Source organism: Thamnophis elegans, chromosome 3 (assembly GCF_009769535.1).
Source record: "Thamnophis elegans isolate rThaEle1 chromosome 3, rThaEle1.pri, whole genome shotgun sequence".
NCBI lineage: Eukaryota > Metazoa > Chordata > Lepidosauria > Squamata > Colubridae > Thamnophis > Thamnophis elegans.
The window spans coordinates 138,224,882-138,240,130 of NC_045543.1; positions in this window are offsets into that span (position 1 = coordinate 138,224,882).

Sequence of the window (15,249 nt, forward strand, 5' to 3'; positions counted from 1 at the left end):
GAGTCAGGGTCAGCATCAAAGCAACCTGGGAGCTCCGAGGGGGAAGTGGGAATGGAGCTATCAGGGATGGGGTGGAGCCTGGGCCGTCCATCAGCCCTCAGATAAAGAGTCAACAGCCCCCAGGTCTGGAGGTGGCTGATGTGGAAGAAGAGGAACAACTGGGTCCAGTGCCTGATGTGTGGATGCACAGAAGGCAGAGGAGAGGAGAGCAGTAGAAATCTATGGGCCGGTCCTTGGGACCGTGGCACGACAAAACCGCGCTCGACTAAGCCGCGCCCGATTAAACCGCGTCGCTGACATCATCAACAGGGCGACAACAGTGAGCGTGGAGAAAGAAGGGCACTTTAAATAGCGCTTTGAAAGCAAGCCGATTCAACTTAAGGTAAGGGTTAGGTTTAGGGTTAGGTTTAGGGTTAGGCTTAGGGTTAGGTTAAGTGTTAGGGTTAGGTTTAGGGTTAGGTTAAGGGTTAGGGTTAGGGTTAGGTTAAGGGTTAGGATTAGGGTTAGGGTTAGGTTAAGGGTTAGGTTTAGGGTTAGGTTTAGGGTTAGGTTTAGGATTAGGTTTAGGGGGGTTAGGTTTAGGTTTAGGGGTTAATTTTAGGTTTAGCATTTACAGCGTGCTTCTCTCTCCGCGCTGTTGTCGCCCTGTTGATGACGTCAGCTACGCGGTTTCGTCGAGCGCGGTTTAGTCGAACGCAGTTTTGTGGTGGAACCCCTTGGGACAGAAAAGTCACCACTGTTAGCGAAGCTCTACCCTATCTCTGGGGATAAAAGGCTGGGGGCGGAGATGAATACATGTGACAGAGAACTATTCATCTCCCTGCTGGATGGACTTATTAGCCTGCGGTGAGAGAGAAACTTTTTGCCAGGGATGCTGGCCTAATAAAGGAATCTTTGAGTTAATTTCAGAGGGTTCGTTATGTTTGGGGAGCTGGGTCAGAACAGCCGGCTCTGCTGGTATGGACATGTCCTGGGAGCAGAACCTTCCACCATTGCCAAGACTGTCTACCAACTAGAAGTCAAAGACCGGCAACCTCCAGGGTGCCCAAAACAGAGATGGCAAAGATATGCAAACTGCGGGCCTGCACTCTGGAGACGCAGCTGATTGTGCAAAGTGGCGTTCAATAATCTGAAAAGTGGATCTTGCACTTGCGGGAATACACTATGGCAGTGATGGGGAACCTTTTAGACACCGAGTGCTCAAACTGCATGCGTGCATGCCCAAACTAAAAGGTGCACAGACATGCGTGCATGTGCAGAGGTGCGCACGCATGCAGAGGTGTGCAGCTGTACACATGCACTGACATGTGGGCGCGCATGCAAACAAGGGTGTGCAGAGGCCTGAAGGCCAGCTGGTCAGCGGGAGGCGGGGTATCCCAACACCGGCAGTGCAGCAAGAGGTGGAATCTTTTGTGAGCTTCTGTTTGCAGGGAAACAGAAGCTCGTGAAAGAAACGCCACAAAGACCTGACCTGGGGCGACGGCACATGTGCTAGCAGAGAGGGCTCTGCGTGCCAAGGGTTTGCCATCACGGCACTAGCAAGAAGAAGAAGAAGATCTGCCAGTGTTTTTCCGAAGTAAACTTGCTAACTTAAAAGCATCCATTTAGATGAGGGATTGGGTGAAAAAAACCTTAGTTTTAAATGATTCTCCTCATCTTTCAATTCCTGGAAATGCAACACAATGAACTTTAAATTCTAGAATAAGTTTAATATCCCACTAGAGCTGAGGTGGCGCAGTGGTTAAATGCAGCACTGCAGGCTACTTCAGCTGACTGTCAGCTGCAGTTCGGCTGTTCAAATCTCACCGGCTCAGGGTTGACTCAGCTTTCTATCCTTCCGAGGTGGGTAAAATGAGGACCCGGATTGTTGGGGGCAATATGCTGACTCTGTAAACCGCTTAGAGAGGGCTGAAAGCTGAACCTGTAACCAGAAACATTGCATTTTAACTACTGTTTAGTTGTCATAGGCACGTGGTGGCTCCTCATCCTCAGAAGAGCCGAGGTGGCGCAGTGGTTAGGGTGCAGTACTGCAGGCCACTTCAGCTGACTGCTATCTGCAGTTCAGCGGTTCTAATCTCACCGGCTCAAGGTTGACTCAGCCTTCCATCCTTCCGAGGTGGGTGAAATGAGGACCCAGACTGTGGGGGCGATATGCTGACTCTGTAAACCGCTTAGAGAGGGCTGAAAGCTCCATGAAGCGGTATATAAGTCTAACTGCTATTGGTTTTGACAGGTATTGACTTTTGGCTGCATACTTTGGAAAACAACATTTATACCTGAAACGTCTTTTTTTCCTGGGCTCCGTCAGCAGTTTTCTTGAGCGAGACCAGAATGAAGGTTGATATTCATTCCTTAATACAAGATTAATTTCCAGTCCCATCCTCACAAGAAGATAAATTTGGTCCTCTGTCAATTGAACGCAAGACCATAGATGTCTATCCTAGGCTGTTCCCCATCTTTCTGAATTTTGTTCTTGATGATGGATTCCTCGTTCACTTTTCATTATGTCTCTCTCCTCCTGACTCGTGGTCATCTTTCTTCCTGTAAAAAAACCCATAAAATTAATATATTTTACAATAATTATTTTTTTCATTTAAATGCAGTCTTCCTGAGTTCACCTTGCCTAAGGAAAACACAAATGAGATGGGCAAACGCTTTTCAGAAACTCAGGTCTTATCCCCGTGATAAAAGATGTGATGGTTTAACATCATGTTGTAAATCTTCCAACTCCTTTGAAAGTTCACGAAATATCAATTGATATGAAAATATGCCCCTCTCTGTTGATCACACTGTTGAATAATAGCAATAGCAATAGCAGTTAGACTTATATACCGCTTCATAGGGCTTTCAGCCCTCTCTAAGCGGTTTACAGAGTCAGCATATTGCTCCCAACAATCTGGGTCCTCATTTTACCCACCTCGAAAGGATGGAAAGCTGAGTCAACCCTGAGCCGGTGAGATTTGAACAGCCGACCTGCTGAACTGCAGTCAGCTGAAGTAGCCTGCAGTGCTGCATTTAACCACTGCGCCACCTCGGCTCTTAATAAGGAAGAAAAAGAAAAAAATCAGGGAACCAGCTCCCAAGTTCATGTGATCATCTTTTGTGAGCATCTGACAAGCAAAATCAATGGGGAAGCCAGATTCATTTAACAACCAGGTTACTAACTTTATCAACTGCAGTGATTCACTTAGCAACAGAGACAAGGAAGGTTGTAAAATGGGGCAAAGCTCACTTAACAGATGTCTTAACAACAGAAATCTTGGTTGTAAGTCAAGGACTGTCTGTAGTGTGCAGAGCTGGCCCCTTTTAGGCCTATTTTAGATCGCAAGCATGGAAATGACCCCTTTACATAATTAAAAGTGTGTGCAAGAAATCCAATTGGCTGTCACAAGAAGAAAAAAGTGTCTCTTCTTTCTTTCTTTTTTTAGATCTCTGTTGCCCTGCCTATCTTTCTCTAATGCTGCTGCTTCTCATGGCAACAGCAGTTGTTCTCCATCAAAAGTTATTCTGCCCCACAAGATTACCGATTTAATACTGGGCTAAAATGCCAGACCCCATTTAATCCCACCCCCCGCTTAATTTAATGAAGGAGAGCTTATTTTAGCATTCCTTTCAAAGCAGGAGAGACTCTCGGTTAAATTCTCCTGGTACATCATGTTCTTGTATTCACGGAGTGATAAGTTGGCCAAGAGGGTATGTGTGTCTGTGTGTGTACATCCTGTTTTTCATTGTACCGACATGTCTCTAAAGAAAACATGCTTGTTTATTTGTTGGAATTGAATTTAGGAGGCGCAGGGCTTGGTACTACGGCTTTGTCCTATAATTGAAAGGAATGTTTAGAAAACAAGAAAAATACACAGAATCTACTAATGTACTGCCCTACTTTACACATGCAGCGACACACACACCAGAGGTGGGATTCAAATCCCAGTGGTGTTGGTTGGCTCGTGCTAGCGTGCGTGCTCGACGCTTCTGCGCATGCACAGAAGTGTCCAGGCAGGTCGCGGAACCTCCCGCCACCACCACTACTGGTTCAGCCAATCCGGGCTGAATCGGCAGAAACCCATCTCTGAGACACACATACACACACACCAGAGGTGGATTCCTACCAGTTCGCACCTAGATTTCGTCAAATCTACCAAACCGGTTAGAAGAGGTTCCACCAGTGGACCCGGAAAGCAGGCCACACCTACAGAAGAGGTTCCAAAAATTTTTGAAACCCACCACTGGTCCTTGGATATGATTATTTTACACTATCATGCTCATATTTATAAAACTCAGTGCCTCTGTGAAAGGTAAGGATGACTACTGCATTTGTAGTGCAATCAGATCATTGCGTGTGTTGAAGTTATTTTAACGCAAACTAAAGATGCCTTTTAAAAAACAAGTTTACATCATATTCTCATGTATGCCAGTGCTGTGTGTGAGGTAATTTAAGGTGATTCTGACAAGTGTCGTCGGCATCTTCATATCCGGTCACATGGGCGGCAAGCCACTCCCATCCGGTCACATGGGCAGCAAGCCACTCCCACAAAGGAGGCCATACCCACAGAGTAGGTTCGAAAAATTTTTGAAACCCACCACTGACACACACACACACTCACACTCACACAGACAGCAAGAGTCTACAGGTGTTTATTCAAACTCTCAAACAGGTCCTTGGAAAGCATCTCCATTGCACAGGTCCAGATTCCGAGCTCGGCACAGCAAGAGTCACTGCACAACAGAGTCCAACACACAAAGTTCAGGAAAGCAGTCCAGGAGTCCAAAGGGTCAGGATACGGGGCACAAACAAATAAGGCACAGAAGTGGGCCCGTTGCTCTAGCAACGTTCAAGTTCTCAGAGCGGGATTAAGAAGGCAACACACGATGCAGCCCTTCATGAGAGGCGAGCTTGCCTCCTCATGAGTAATCTAGCTCACCATCGTTGTGACGGTCTCTTCTCTGCTGTATGTGACCTTGGATAGCAATAGCAATAGCAGTTAGACTTATATACCGCTTCATAGGGCTTTCAGCCCTCTCTAAGCGGTTTACAGAGTCAGCATATCGCCCCCAGTCTGGGTCCTCATTTCACCCACCTCGGAAGGATGGAAGGCTGAGTCAACCTTGAGCCGGTGAGATTAGAACTGCTGAACTGCAGATAACAGTCAGCTGAAGTGGCCTGCAGTACTGCACCCTAACCACTGCGCCACCTCGGCTCTTCTGAGGATGAGGAGCCACCACGTGCCTATGACAACTAAACAGTAGTTAAAATGCAATGTTTCTGGTTACAGGTTCCTAGGATGTATATCACCTTGGATATCTTTTAAAAAGCAGTTGGCTACACTTAGGAAGAAGTATTAGGACTATTAAAGAGTCTCTTGATGTGGATAAAGAAGGAGAGTGTAAAAGTTGGCTTGAAACTCAACATTAAGAAAACTAAGGTCATGGCATCTGGCCCTCTGAATTCCTGGCAAATACATGGAGAAGAAATGGGGGTAGTGACCGATTTTATTTTCCTGGGCTCCAAGATCACCACAGATGGGGACTGCAGCCAAGAAATTAAAAGACGCTTGCTCCTGGGGAGGAAAGATATGGCAGATCTAGACAGCATACTAAAAAGCAGAGACAACACAAGTGTATATAGTCAAGGCTATGGTTTTCCCAGTTGCAATGTATGGCTGTGAAGGTTGGACCATAAGGAAATCTGAGCGCCAAAGAATTGAGGCCTTTGAACTCTGGTGTTGGAGAAGACTCCTGCGAGTCCCTTGGACTGCAAGGCGATCCATCCAGTCAGCCCTAGAGGAGATCAACCCTGACTGCTCTTTAGAAGGCCAGATCCTGAAGAGGAAACTCAAATACGTGGGCCACCTAATGAGAAGGAAGGACTCCCTGGAGATGAGCCTAATGTTGGGAAAGATTGAGGGCAAAAGAAGAAGGGGACAAAGGAGAAAGAGGTGGCTGGATGGAGTCACTGAAGCAGCAGGCGTGAGTTTAAATGGACTCCAGAGGATGATAGAGAACAGGAAGGCCTGGAGGAACGTTGTCCATGAGGTCGCGATGGGTTGGACACTGTTAAAATATTCATGACTGGGAGAGACATAGGAACAAGGTCAGCCAATAAATAGACATAGCAACTAAGTCAGCCAATGGGAGCTTAAACAGATCTGAGTCTGTGCAGAGTGTTGAAACAGAAACTTAAGCAGTCTGCTGCTCTGAGAAGTAAACAAGCAGTCTCTCTGGGTTTGTCTGCTGAAATGAAACTAATTACTTGTGTTTGCCTGTAACTCTCCTGCCTTGTGTTTGCTTGGAAGAACCACCTGTTGGTATTGTACATTTGTTCACCTAGTCTTACGTATATATAAAGAAGTTAATGAATCCGGTGAATCAGTTATCTGTGTGTGCCTTCTGGATTTGATTTTTCTGCAACGAACTCTGACAGACACGACTTTGCAACTAACAACAACGACAATTAGGGACTACAAGCACTAATGGAAGAACATCTACCAATCCAGAGGTTGGAGAACATTAGACGGATGGTCCCTGCGTGCATTTTAATCTGTTTGGAGGCTTCTAAGGAGACTTTTAAGGAGAATCTGCAATCATGACAAACAAAGTAGATTTTGCTTGCTTCTGTGCGGCTCCTCTGATGTCCTCCTTCCCAGCTCCCAAGAGGAATGATCTAAGCTTTGAAATTATGAGGGCTGAGGGAAAAGACGAGAAATTGTCCCTGGCTCAGATTATAAAAGGAAGCTCGTAACTATCTCAGCAGATTCTGTTCGCGATGAGCAGCAAGCTAATAAAAAACGTACGTTGCCATTCTCCTAGCCCAATTTAGTTTCATAACAGCTTTCAGGAAGAAGGGGAAGCTGATAGGCATCTGGGAAGATGCTGCACTGAAAGCTGCCAACAATTGCATGCCCTAAATAATGGAAGATGGATCAAATGGTTTTGCTCTTGAGGTGTCTTTCAAAAGCAGTGCCACCAAGGTGTTCCAGTGGGTATGTTCTACAGCAGGGGTCACCAACCTTTTGGATTTCAGGGACCACTCAATTCATAATTTTAAATCCCACAGACCACTAATATGATCTGCCTAATGACCGGCTGGGTGGGTGTGGCAAGGTGGTCAGGTGACAGGGCGGGCGTGGCCAACTTGATGTCACTCAGGTCGAGGGGTGCCTTGCCAGCCTCTACTCGCCACTCCTCACCTGCCCGCCTGGGTTCCTTAGGGCCCTGTTCTGGCCCCCGTCTGTCCAGTAATGAACGCAGACACAGGCTTAGCTGTTTGCCATTCTTTATTCACAGCAATTATAATCCTGTTGGCTGAAAGTCCAGACACAACTCACTGGCAAGAGGTTGGCAGCAACCCAGACTCCAACAGACATGGGAACACAAGGCAGACCAGACAAGGAGTTCTCCAGATTAATACGGACGGTTGTGTCCTGCAAAAGGACTCCTCCCAAAGTCTCTTCTTATATACTCTCTTGGGAGGAGCCAAGCCACAACCACCTGGGCTTGATTATCTCTTATGAGTCTGTCTCCGTAACTGCTGCCTCCGTTTCTCCGCCTTCCATTGCCTGGCGTCAGGACAAACTCCCTTTGATCTTCCCCACTGCTCCATGCCTCAGGCGCCTCCTGGTGGCCAAGTCCCTGCTCTGAGTCTGAACCCTGCCCAGGGTCCTCCACATCTTCCATAGCAGACTCATAGGGTTCCTCGCTATTGGAGTCCATCGGCAGCTCCAACGGCTCCTGCTGGGCCCCAACAGGGCCCCAACGGGAAGCAGTTGCTGGAGCTAAGCAGCCACCACGAGAAAGAGTTGGCAAAACAGCTGGCTCAGTTCAAATTGGATCTGGCCAAGGAGGAGGCTCAGCAGAAGCACCTCACTAGGACTACGAGCATAGGCTGTCCAAGCAGAGGGAAGAACTGTGGGAGTTCAAAGCCAGGTGCCGGCGGCTGGAGGCTCAGCAGGCTGAGATGATCAGTCAGTTCCAGGACATGATGAGGTGGCCATCCAGCTCTTCGCCACCAGTGGCACTTCTCTCCAGCCTTCACCCAAAGCCCCACACCAGGAGTGTGAAGCAGACCCCCAAGTCGGAATTTCTGCCCCCCCTCCGACCTGCACAATAAAACCCCGAAGATGGAGACTCTCTGCAGCAACACAAACGTTCATTGTGTGTATCCGGCTCAGGGGCCGGAGTTTGAGGACCCCTGATTTAATGCAATATAAAAAATGCAAATAATTTTTCTGCGGACCACCCAAATTTTCTCACCAATCACCAGTTGGTGACTGCTGGTCTACAGCATTCAAGTGAAAAGGGTAACCAAGAATCAGCCTCTGATAATGACCTCATATTTTTGCAATGCTGGCTGATTACAGGTTATATTTAGCAACAATCCCTGTGCCAAATGAACAGAGGCCAACAGGGAGATAACAGACACATACACACAATATAGCAACAGCTAGCAGGACTGCGGTAACAGACATATGGGCACAATCTCCAGTGTTTTTATGGCATAGCAGCCATCACACTAACACACAACCATGTGTTCCTCCCTGTGAGAGAACCCAACAGCATCTCACACTTCACCTTAACGTTTGTCAGTAATACACACTCAGAGGACAATCCTAAGAGATCAAAACCTCTATGCCTTTTTAAATGGTGGGGGGGGGGAAGCATTTTAGCCAATTTAGCTTCTTGATAGGGTAAGAAAAGGTGTGCTGAAAACTACCTCCAAAGTAGTTTACATTTGCTCTTTAAATCAAAAACCACAAAGGTGTTTGGACAGGGCAAAAATATTAGACAACTGTTGCGAGGCACACTAAGAGTGGCCTTCCTTCCTTCCTTCCTTCCTTCCTTCCTTCCTTCCTTCCTTCCTTCTTTGCTTTCTGTATATTTCAGCCCATCTCTCTCTGTGGATGCATCTTAATTCCATCTTTCTATTTCCACTCTCTACACCTACTATAATATATTTTTAAAACCACAGGTCATAATTTTGACTTGCATATCAAACATTGACATCAATTAAAGAGAAAATCCCCTCTCTCTTTCCCCCTCTCTCATCCCCCCTCTCTCATTCTCTCTCTCATTTCCCTTCCCTCCCTCTCTCTCATTCCCTCTCATTTTCCCCTCCCTCTCTCTCTCATTCCCCCCTCTCTCATTCTCTCTCTCATTCCCCCTCCCTCTCATTCTCTCTCTCTCATTCCCCCCTCTCTCATTCCCTCTCATTTCCCCTCCCTCTCTCTCTCATTCTCTCTCTCTCTCATTCCCCCTCCCTCTCATTCTCTCTCTCTCATTACCTACCTCTCTCATTCTCTCTCTCATTCCCTCTCATTTTCCCCTCCATCTCTCTCTCTCTCATTCTCTCTCTCATTCCCCTTCCCTCCCTCTCTCTCATTCCCTCTCATTTCCCTCTCTCTCTCATTCTCTCTCTCTCTCATTCTCTCTCTCATTCTTGCTCTCTCCCTCTATCTCTCATTCCCCCTCCTTCTCCTTCTCTCTCTCTCATTACCCACCTCTCTCATTCTCTCTCTCATTCCCCTTTCCTCTCTCTCATTCCCTCTCATTTCCCCCTCCCTCTCTCTCTCATTCCCCCTCTCATTCTCTCTCATTCCCCTTCCCTCCCTCTCTCTCATTCCCTCTCATTTTCCCTCCCTCTCTCTCATTCCCCCCTCTCTCATTCTCTCTCTCATTCCCCCTCCCTCTCATTCTCTCTCTCATTCCCCCCTCTCTCATTCCCTCTCATTTCCCCCTCCCTCTCTCTCTCATTCTCTCTCTCTCATTCCCCCTCCCTCTCATTCTCTCTCTCTCATTACCTACCTCTCTCATTCTCTCTCATTCCCCTTCCCTCCCTCTCTCTCATTCCCTCTCATTTCCCCCCCTCTCTCTCATTCCCCCCTCTCTCATTCTCTCTCATTCCCGCTCTCTCCCTCTCTCTCTCATTCCCCCTCCCTCTCATTCTCTCTCTCTCTCATTCCTCCCTCCCCACCTCTCTTTCTCTCCCTCTCTCATCCCCCCTGTCCCTCCCCCCTCTCACTCACTCACTCACTCACTCACTCTCTCTCTCTCTCTCACACACACACACACACACACAAACACACACCCTTGAAGAAGATGCCTATGCAAGTTAGTCACAGGAAATATGACCTTCACGTATTGACCATTGGTATTGACCATTCTGCAAACCTCTACAACAGCATTTCTCAACCACTGGTCACTTGAACCTCAACTCCCAGTCCTCACCAGCCAGCATCTTCAAGTGGCTAAGGCTGAGAATCACTGCCCTATAAACAGAAGTCAAGCACCATATCTACATGGATGCACAGAGATGGAGTCTCTGAATGGATTGATTGACATGCTGAAATGAACTCAGATCCATAAGACTATAGAGCTGTTAGTGATCTAGTCCCAAAGCTACTTATCTGATTAGTCACAGTGACAAAGAAATGGCAGAACAGGACTTCCATCCACCTCTTCCAGTAGCCTACAACCAAGTCCTGTTGTTTCTCATTGACACTCCTCTTTCGACTGTCCAGTAGTGGATGTTCTCGGAGAGCCAAATTTCACACAGATGAGCCTTCCTGGCCACTGGCCACCATTGTGAATAAATATGTATACACACATGACAAAAATGTAACTGCAAATACTCTTGCTTTCTATTGGGTAACAAAGCATACCAAGAGTTTGCTTCTGCAGTTGTAACTAGGAATCTCCATCTAAGATCTTCTATGAGACTTGACGGTTATTTTCAAGCAATTCATCCATTTCAGACCAGAGCAGTCAGATAATGGTTTTGAGATAGAGACTTCAACATCACATGGATTTTGAAGAATCTACTTCACAGAAAAGTATTCTAAAACTCTATGAGAAGAAGGGCCTGACTCCAATGAGCAGTTCAAAAGCACATAAAAAATGCAAGTAGAAAAATAGGGACCACCTTTGGTGGGAAGGTAACAGCGTTCCGTGAGCCTTCGGCGTTTAATCATGCCGGCCACATGACCACAGAGACGTCTTCGGACAGCACTGGCTTTGAAATGGAGATGAGCACCAGCCCCTAGAGTCAGGAACAACTAGCACATATGTGCAAGGGGAACCTTTACCTGTACTGAAACTCCAAATATTATCCCAACCCACAGTCCCAGGTGGGAGAAGGCAGGTTTAATCACTGCTTTCAGAAGCCCAGCCAAGTTTTGCTTAATAAGTGCATTCTGGGTATTTCCCTCCCCACTCACTCACTCAGCCACCGCTGTTTAAAAGGGTGTCTGAAGAAGCCTGATCAACTGCAAGCATAATTGAGCAGAATTTCCAGGGAATTCAAAGTTCAGCAGTTCATCATCCAAAACACGGACAAGGTTTCAATCTTGGCTGGGAAGCTGCCACTTCTGGCAGGGACGCCAAACATTACATCATGTAGATAAGCCATTTAAAGGACAGGTCGGATCTGCAGAACTGCTTACCAGGGAGATTAAGGGAAAATCCAAATGTGGCTGCTAATGAGATCATGATTGATCACTTTGCAAGGCTGGGTTCTAAGAATGGAGTAGCTTTCGCTAAGCCGAAATCCCCAAAGCTTCTGCGAGATAATCTGTGACCGAGGTGAATTAAAAAACTGCCCCCTAACCTACATAGACTTCGCATTATTTACGAATAAAGGAGAAATGCATGGAGTCTAAGGCTGGTTCCTGCATCCATTGTGTTTTTTCTATAGTTAGAATAGAATAGAATTCTTTTTATTGGCCAAGTGTGATTGGACATACAAGGAATTTGTCTTCGGTGCATAAGCTCTCAGTGTATATAAAAGCTTTAAGTGATAAATCATGATCATAGCCATCATAAGAATACATTCATTTAGGCATAATACTGGAGGGGTATAAGAAAGATAAAAGCCAAGGTGGCACAGTGGTTAGGGTGCAGTACTGCAGGCCACTTCAGCTGACTGTTATCTGCAGTTCAACGGTTCAAATCTCACCGGCTCAAGGTTGACTCAGCCTTCCATCCTTCCGAGGTGGGTGAAATGAGGACCCAGACTGTGGGGGCAATATGCTGACTCTGTAAACCGCTTAGAGAGGGCTAAAAGCCATATGAAGCGGTATATAAGTCTAACTGCTATTGCTATTGCTAAGATGTGCTTTATCTAATTATACATGTACTAACTGTGGCATGTATAACTTGTGCGCAGTATTGGAAAAAAGAACCTCTCCCCTCCCCAGAGTTAGAAATATTTAGGAAAACTTTGGCCTGTGCGGAAGCAGATAGGGTCACCCTCAAATTAAAAAATAAAGGGGAATCAGAATATTATGAAGTTTGGAACAGATTTTATGATTGGTATAAGACAAGGTGAGAGAAGACTGGAACAAATGGTAAATAATGTGATTGGATAGAAGGATGGTTCCACCACAAATCCGCGAAGCCCTTATCCGCGGAGACAGAAGCGCGAAGACTAATTTGCGCCATTCTAAGCGCTAAGGAAAAACGCGACCCTACCGCGATGACATAATCGCGGAGGGCAAATTCGCGCATTCCCAAGCACTCAGTACCCTAAACCTAACCCTAAACCTAAACTTAACGCTAAACCTAACCCTAACCCTAACCCTAAACCTAACGCTAAACCTAACCCTAAACCCTAAACCTAACCCTAAACCTAACCCTAAACCTAACCCTAAAACAAACCCTAAAACAAACCCCTAAACCTAATCCTAACCCTTACCTTAATTGAAGTCGGCTTTCTGCTGCAGCGCCGTTTTAAAGCGCCCTTCTGGTGCCGCGCTATTGTCGCGGTGGTGATGACGCGCGGTGATGACGTTGCGGCTTTAGCACCGTGATTTTATCACCGCGATTTTGACGAGCGCGGTTTTGTCGTGCCACGTAGAAGGATAGATAATATATTAAGTAGGCTAATAGTTATTGGATGAGATTATCTGTATATAATGTGATTGTATGGTCATTATGACTTAGTGGTGATTCACTGCTTTAAATGTAAAAACAATAAACACATACACACACACACACACACATATATACACATATATATATACACACAAACACACACACACAAACATATATATATACACACACACACACACACACACATACATACAGTATAGATAGATGATACATAGATAGATAGATAGATAGATAGATAGATAGATAGATAGATGATAGATAGATAGATAGATAGATAGATAGATAGATAGATAGATAGATAGATAGATCGATAGATCGATATTTAAAAAGAATATATTCATCATAAATCATAAGTGTTGTGGTCCGCCAGTGGCCAAAGGAGCTGGTGGCTGACTCAGACAATGAGGAAGTTAGAGGAACATGGGCCAGTGCTGGAGTCTGGGGAAGGCTCTGATGAGGGCTTTGCATCAGAGAGAGAGATGGGGCATGAGCGCATGAGCAGAGCTGTCAGAAGATGGGAACAATTAAGGAACAGGGATCAATTCAGGAGTAAAGGCACAAGTGGACACTGAATGGCCCCTCCCATAGGAAATAAAGAGGAGCAAAAGGGGAGTGGTGTTTGCAGGAGACAATTAGTTTGTTTATTAGCGTGAAGATTTGCTTATCTGAGTTTGTGCCTCACAGAGACTCTTTGCCAAGTATTTCATTGTACAGTGTTGCGCCTGGAAGCTATCGGCCTGGCAACTATCCAAGGACTGATAAGGTCTGTTGTTGCAATTCACCCTTGAAAGATTGTTTGCCGGGACTTTTCTGGATGTGAATGAGAGGAATCCACATTAGCTAAATAAAAAGGTGGGGTTTTTTTCGGGACAAGGAGTCTGTTTTGTGATTTGGTAAAACCTAGGTCAGAACAATATGACACAACACTTAGTGCTAATCATAGGATACTACTTAATTCCAGTTAATCTGGAGAGCCAGTTTGGTTTCGTGGTTAAAGGTAGGGATAGTTCTCCATTTACAACAGTTACAACAGCACTGAAAAACGTGACTTATGAGCATTTTTCACAGTTACGACCTTTGCAGCATCTCCATGGGCACATGATCAAAATTCAGATGCTTGGCAACTGGTTCATAGTTATGACCGTCACTATGTCCCAGGATCACATGATCCCCTTTTGCAACCTTCTGACGAGCGAAGTCAATGGGGAAACCAGATTCACTTAACAACCGGCTTGCTAACTTATCAACTGCAGTGATTCACTTAGCAACTGTGGCAAAAACAGTTGCAAAATGGGGCAAAAGGCACTTGACTAATGTCTTGCTTAACAACTTAAATGTTGGGCTTAATTGTGGTCGTACGGCGAGGACTACTGGGATAGAAATCAAGGAGACTGTGAGTTCCAGTTCTGCCTTAGGTGTAAAGCCAATTGATGATTTTCAGCCAGTCACTCTCGCTTAGCCCTAGGAAGGAGGCAATGGTAAACCACTTCTGAAATCTTTTTTTTTTTTTTAAATATATTTTATTCAATTTTCACATTCCATTTGCAATCATTTATATACAGGGTATTTAAGAAAAGAAAAAAAAAAAAGGGAATAAAACGAACAAGTAAAAAGGAAACACAACTCATCATTCACAACCCCACCTAACCCTTGCATCCTCCATACACCCCATCTACCCCCTCCAACTTTCCTTTCTCCCTCTAACACTCCCCTCCTACTTCCCTTTCCCCTCAAACCTTCCTTCTCCCCTTACTCCCCGGACACCCTCCTTACATTCCCCTTACTCCTTCCTTACTCCTCCCTCTTCTTTCCCTCTACCTCCCTCCTTGGTGTATGCCTTTATTCGAGTGTTGTTTGATCTGATAAAAGTAAAATGAACCAAGGAAAAAAAAAAAAAAAAAAGAAAAAGAAAAAAAGAACCACCGTATATAAATACATTCTTGTTCTTATTAAGACTATTTTAACACCCCCCCACCCCACCCCCCACAAATCCCCATCCCTAATCCTCCCGACTTCCCAGGGCCCACACCTGGCACTACCTTCTGTCTAAAATATCTTGTATACATATGGATTAAAAAATAAAAGTAATATATCAAAAGAAAAAAAAAAGCAGAGAAAAAAAAAAGGAGAAAAGAAAAGAGAAAAGAGAAAAAAGAAAAAAAAAAGAAACCACTCTTTGTGTTGATCTCAGCCCCCCATCTTTATCTATGCTTAAATAGTATAAATCATTCTATCTATATTTTATTCTCGTCTCTTACTTCTTTGCTATTTACCCCAACCTTCTGTAGATTCTCCCGTTCCTCTTCCTAAACCTCATGATCCCTTCCAATAAAATTTAAACAACGTGGTTCATGCCACATATTCAAA